Consider the following 6,381-nt stretch of genomic DNA (forward strand, 5'->3'; position numbering starts at 1 on the left):
ATCTAGTCTTTATATCTGACGATCTCTTCTTCCTGAATACAATTCTTTTTTTACTAATCATTCCAAGCAATTATTGTGTCTTGAAAGGGATAGAAAATCTGAAGACAAAACTACAACAAAACATCATAACTCTATGCTGTAACAATTACATATTTATTTCTTTTTTGAATTGCAGAGCTAAAGCCAACTCAATTTTCTCCAGAATTCTTCCTTTTGTTCTCCTTGTGAACTTCCTTCTAAAATTTGATTTTGTCTTTCCAATCTAGAGGAAGTGGTTTCAAAAAACAGAATCTTCATATTAAGCTTCGTAACTTAAAAAAAATAGTAACAATTTCATTTTCTTTTTCATTTCTGAGCAGATCAGACTTGTGCTTTAATTTGTTGTACTTCATAGAATAATAAAGTCGTGGAAAGGTTTGGGTTGGTAGGGACCTTAAAGATCACCTAGTTCCAGTTCTCCTGCCAGGGACAGGGGAACCTTCCATTAGACCAGGTTGCTCAAAGCCCTATCCAACCTGGCCTTGAACACTTCCAGGGAGTGAGCATCTATAACTTCTCTGGGCAACATGTTCCAGTATTCAACTACTCTTACAACAAGAATTTCTTCCTATCATCTAATCTAAATCAAACCACTTTTAGTTTAAAACCATTACTCTTTGTCCTATCACTACATACCCTGATAGTCATTCCCCACCTTTCTGTGGGTCCCCTATAACTATTGAAAGACCACAATGAAGTATCCCTGGAGCCTTCTCTTCTCTGGGTTAAACAATCCCAACTGCCACAGCCTTTCTTTCTAGTAGAGGCACTCCTGCCCTCTGATCATTTCTGTGGCCCTCCTCTAATAGGTCAATGTCTCTTTTGTGCTGTGGTTCCAATCTTTCAAGAATAAATTCTGTCTTTGTTCTGTTTTTTGTGGCAATATTGAAGCAATAGTGGTCTCGTGTCAGACACTTCCATTATCTTTGAGAAGGGCCACATTAGAAAAACATTCAAAAAGTTTTTGTTTGAATTTTGGGCTTAGAATCATGAGATGTTACACATGGTGGACTGTTACTGAACTTCAGCAGCCCTGCTCATATTACCTTTGCATGCTGAGAACCAAAACCCAGTCCCGGTCAGTCACTGCACGTAGGCATCAATATGATGAGCAGCAAAATGGCGTTTATTGTTAAAAGTTACAGAACTATATAGTATTTCTTATCTTTTACTAGACTGTTCCAGAAGATCACACGGGCTACTGGCCAATCATACTGTAAATAACGTGCTGTGCATGAGTATCCGGAGACCATAAACGGTGCGGTCATGCACTGCCTTATCCAGGCAAAAGGTGCCGCCTCTCAGTCTTACGACATGGGTTCATCTAAGTAGGTCAACCAATAGTCAAGCACCATGGGGAAGGGCCTTCCGCGTTACATCCCGAGCGCTCCGTTTTACGCCTCTGACAACATTTCCCCCTCCCCCATGCTCTATAAAATTTTATCCTGTTACAGCGTGACCACAAACATCCTCTCCCTATGCCTATTTCCTAACTAAGCTATCTGCTATTAAAACCCTATCACACACGCATAATATAAATGCATATTTCTAGCTGTTCTAAAACTTACTACAAGCTTTCACACAGTCTATGGTGTTTATGCACTAATCTTGTTCCATCATATGCTGTAAGCATCGTTGTATGCATCCTACAAAGCAAGGTGTGCATAGTATTATAACAATAAGCATTAAAAGCGCTATACCTAATCCTCTAAGTATCTGTGCAAGCCATGGTCCCAGTCCACTAAACAAAGTTGTAGCCAGTCACCAAATGGATCGATGCCAGCCCTTAATGGAATTATCACCTATTCATGAGCACCTGACTTTTGAATCATATCAAGCATGTGGACTCCATGTGGATGACAAGGTGCTCAGAGTAGTCAAGCCATCTTGCTCATTTTCCGTGCCACACAAAATGCAGTTCTGGGTGTGCAGCACCAAGGGCTAAGTCGAAGGAATGAGAAAATGGGTGCGTCGTGAGCAGGTGGTCACTTCAAAGAATGATTCTTGAAGAAATCAGCAGTTCCTTGTCGAGGTCTTCTTTCAGTTAGAGCTTACTGGGCTTATGTCTTCCCATCAGCAGTTCCTGAAAATAGAAGGCTCAAGTCCTGACATCCATGGCCTTGAGCCAAGAGAGATCTATAGCTGCTCTATTCTACAAAAGCTCATATCACACACTATTCAAATCTTCTAACATTACATCAAGCACAAGCATCATGACGTTAGCTTGCTTGACCGTCCAGCAAGCCAACCTTTCGATTGACAACATGTTAAACGAAAGAAAAAATACAAGGCAAACATAGCATAATGACAAGAAATACTGCCAAACCCATTAAAAGAATGAACACTTGTTTGGCCCATGGCCCAAGTCCCTGCAACCTGGAAAAGAATCCCTGAGGGTCCCATTCTGTGTGTACCTGTAACTGATTAGAGAGAATCTTCAACTTTTGTATACTCTGACATATTGATTTTGAATGATCACTAAACTTGTACAACACATCCTTTTAGAGTGTTCACAGCCATGCCTTTGGACTAATAGAAAATCAGTGGTTCCACAACTTCATGGAGTTGCATGTCGGATAGAATTGATATTAATGGGCAAGCGTGCTAGAACATCACTAGGGGCATTACTTTCCTTAGCGGGCTAACATCTTAACTTGGTGAGTGTGGCTAAAGCTGAGCAGTGCTGTTTCAGGGTATGTTTGGATCTGAGAGACAGGATGCCTCAGGAGAAGGGACAAGCAAACCATGCACTCAGAACTGCACAGAGGGTCATGAGCTCCAGCCAACATACACGCACTCACACAAACACGGGCATCCATTCTAGATAATCCCATAAGCAGGAATCAGAAACTCCCTAAGCTAGTGCATTATTACTGATTGACCCTTGAAAGGTGGCAAACCACCGGAAAAGAAAGAGAAGAAACACACCAGAGGTGGATGCGATAGGTAGTGCCAGCAGGGCGTCCCCTGCTTCAAAGAGCACTCTTCCTCTCTCACCCACCACAGACTCTCTCCTGCTTTTACTCTTCTCAAGGTCTGCAGGGTTTTTTCCATTTGTACACTGCATCCGCATGGCCAGTGCGTTATACAGAGCCCAAGTGGATCACCTGTTCACAAAGCAAAATAAACTACCAAGGTCAGCTCTCTCCACGAAACAAAACATTTGCAGCTATAGACACAACTATCTGTTCCCTTAAAACTATCAGAATACTTCTCTCTATCCCAAGATCATTCTATAGTGAGGGGCGTTTGGGCCCCTGATATAGGTGCCAATTGAAGGGACCAGTGAACTAAAAATCTGCTGGGCAATACTCAGAATCCTATATCAGAATCACATGTGGAATCAAAGTAAGATAGCGTGCGCCTTTGTCTCGAGTGATGCGTAGTCATATTTCTAAAATCCTGACTGGCGGGATGAAATGCAGTTTATAATTGTATAGTACAGGGTCATCCCTTTGCCTGGGATTCCTTTCCAGGTTTTGCCTTCACAAATTAAGAAAATGCTAACTGATAGGCTAATAACATCATAACCAAGAATTACTGATAATGAGGCTGTAAAATTACACTAAAAGAACTATCCCCATAAATTCTAGCACTGGTAACATCAAATCCTGTTCAATTCACATTTTATCTATTACTAAAATAGAAGCAGCACACAGTAATCTTGAGGCTGCATTGCTAACACAGGAAAATCACCTACTTTGCCATACCATTTCTAGGGTTGTTATAATACCATCCAGTGGGTAGTGCAGCCGTTTTTCATCACTCACTATAGTATCTATAATACAACAAATTATGAAACAATACCAATAAGTAAGAAACACACAATCCCAGTTATTTTCTGCCTTGAAATGAGGCCGAATGTATTGCACTGAAACCCACATAGGGCCAGTCCCTTACTTAAGATCTCAGGCTGCCAATGTTTCCGTGTGGGGGTTCATCTGTAGCCACCAAGTTCGAAATAATTCAATGCATAAAAAGCCTTTGCTAGTATCTCAGCTTGCCTGCCAACAGGTATCTTCCCCCTATATCTTTCCCCCTCCCCAAGGACGCGTCACTTTTCCTTGAGGAGGCGATTAGCACGTTCCACAATGGCTTGCCCTTGGGAGTTACCGGGAATGCCTGTGGTATAAGAAATTCCCCACAATGTTAGCCATTCTTGTGTCGAACGAGAAGTAAAACAGGAGCCATTGTCAGTGTTAATCCGGCTAGGCAGGCCCATAACAGCAGTAGCAGCAGCCCAATGACTTTGTGCTGCTTTTGAATTGGACTTTGCGTGCTGTATGTCTCCTATTCTGTACATTTCAGTCTATCGTTCCTTCTTCCAACAATGGGTTGCAAGTTCTGAAGTGGGATGTATTTCGTTCATAGGATAATTCAAGTTGGAAGAAACCTCAGGACATCTCTAGTCTAACCTTCTGCTCAAAACAGTCAAGTTGCACAACCACACTCTGCACAGCTTGCTTGATTTCCCTTGTGTTGAAAGTTTCTCCAGAACTGATCTTGAATATAGTTACTTTTGTCTACTTTGATCTTCCCTGTTCTTGACTGGCCATTCCCAGAATGACTTGCCACTAGAATTGCCATAGAAGTTTTGAAGTTTATTGTTTTTTTGTTCTAGATACTGACTCCAAATGAAGGTGAACTAGAAGTCTGGATGGGAGAATCTGGAAGAGATAAATTTCCTCCTTTTCAATGACGATGTAGTAAAATTAAGCTTTTTGAAAATAAGTTAACTCTTTGTGACAATGTCTGAATCCATACTTGCTCTGTCTTTTACACCAGAAAAGGATTACTAAACTACACTTGTCAATATGTGCAAGAATCAGGGAAACATTATATTCATTAATGTTTTCATAGTCTCTGTATAAGACACATCACCACAGATTTGAGTCCTTTCGGAAACTGTTCAAGTATCCACAGTAAAATATTCTTAACATAAGTATTATTGGGATGAAAAGTGCTACCTGAATTGAAGGAGCACATCTTCAGAATGCAAAGGTAGATATAAATAAGACAATATGAAGATATTTAAATACTGGCAAATTGTGTCGTAGTTCTTATTTTTCATGTTCTCATTTTTAGATTCTCACTTAAATTGTCTTTCAATTATTGTTATTCCTCATCTCAGTGGAGAGAATCCTATTCACAAATACAACTTAAATTATTATTGCTTACCAGATTTTTAGACAGGTATTTATGCATGTATAAACATATATGTGAGTCAATTTCCCCACAGAGTTAAGACGTCCTCCATACACATGTTCAGATCTTCACTACAGTTCGTCAGAACTCCAATTAAAATTCTGTTTATTTATTTATATTTCATTTTTATTTTTATTTTATGTTATCTTCAAAGCATCTGACAATGACTGAACTCATAAAGTTTTAAAACCACTACTTAATATCATTTCTGGACTTTATTTTACCACCCTCAGCCTCCAACCATCTGTCTCATTCCATCTGTTGTCTTCTACTTAGTTTGAAAATTCTTTGGACGAGGAGTGTCTTCTTGGCTTGCATTTGTGCACAGGGATCCTGGCTTCTAATAGAGCTTCTAAATATTATGGTAATATACATAATAGTAAGCAATAACATCAGTTGCCAGTCAAGAATTACATATGGTCAAACACAGAACAATCAAAGAATCATAATGACTATGTTATAGAATCATAGAATCCTTAGAGTTGGAAGGGACTCTTACAGGCCATCTAGTCCAACTCCTCAGCAATTGTCAACGGTTTACGGGCATTCGGCCCGGTTCTGTGACGAAGGGGACGGGGGACCCACGGGCCCACGCCCCGGGAAAAGGGAAAAGAGGAAAAGGGTAAGGAGATGGCCCTGAGAGCAAAGAACAGCGGCAACAATCTGAGGAGAAACAAACTAATTTACTAAATAAGATATCGGAATGCAAAACAACACACTATAATACAATATAATTACAATTTAAGCTGATAAATCCAATACAGAGAGAGAGAATGTCCCAAAATCAAGGTAGGCCTTACTCTACTACCGACGATAAGACGGCTGGAGAGCGAGGTGCTGCCAAGACGAGAGACGGGCGGAAAAAGGAACGAGGTCTCGTGATCTGCAAGTTTTTATACTGCGAGTTTTATCTTTTCCCTCCGGCTGGAAAATGGTAACAGAGGAGCAAAGTACCATGGGGAATGTAGTAGTCCTTCTCTTCTGAGAACCAGGTACATCCACTACATGATGTTATGATGTGGAGTACCAATAACCGAAAATCATAAAAACATGACAGCAATGAATAGGGACATGCACAACTAGATCAGGTTGCCCAGGGCCTGATCCAGCCTCACCTTGAAAGTCTCCAGGGATGGG

General features: G+C 40.6%; 1 long non-coding RNA gene across 1 annotated transcript in view; it reads left to right on the top strand.

Annotated features, from left to right (window-relative positions):
• Positions 1-5,790, top strand: part of LOC110394907 — a 28,011-nt gene extending 22,221 nt beyond the window's left edge. The window contains exon 3 of the long non-coding RNA XR_002436020.1: positions 4,661-5,790. This is a non-coding gene — a long non-coding RNA (uncharacterized LOC110394907). The remainder of the gene's footprint in view (positions 1-4,660) is intronic.

Source organism: Numida meleagris, chromosome 2 (assembly GCF_002078875.1).
Source record: "Numida meleagris isolate 19003 breed g44 Domestic line chromosome 2, NumMel1.0, whole genome shotgun sequence".
Taxonomy (NCBI): domain Eukaryota; kingdom Metazoa; phylum Chordata; class Aves; order Galliformes; family Numididae; genus Numida; species Numida meleagris.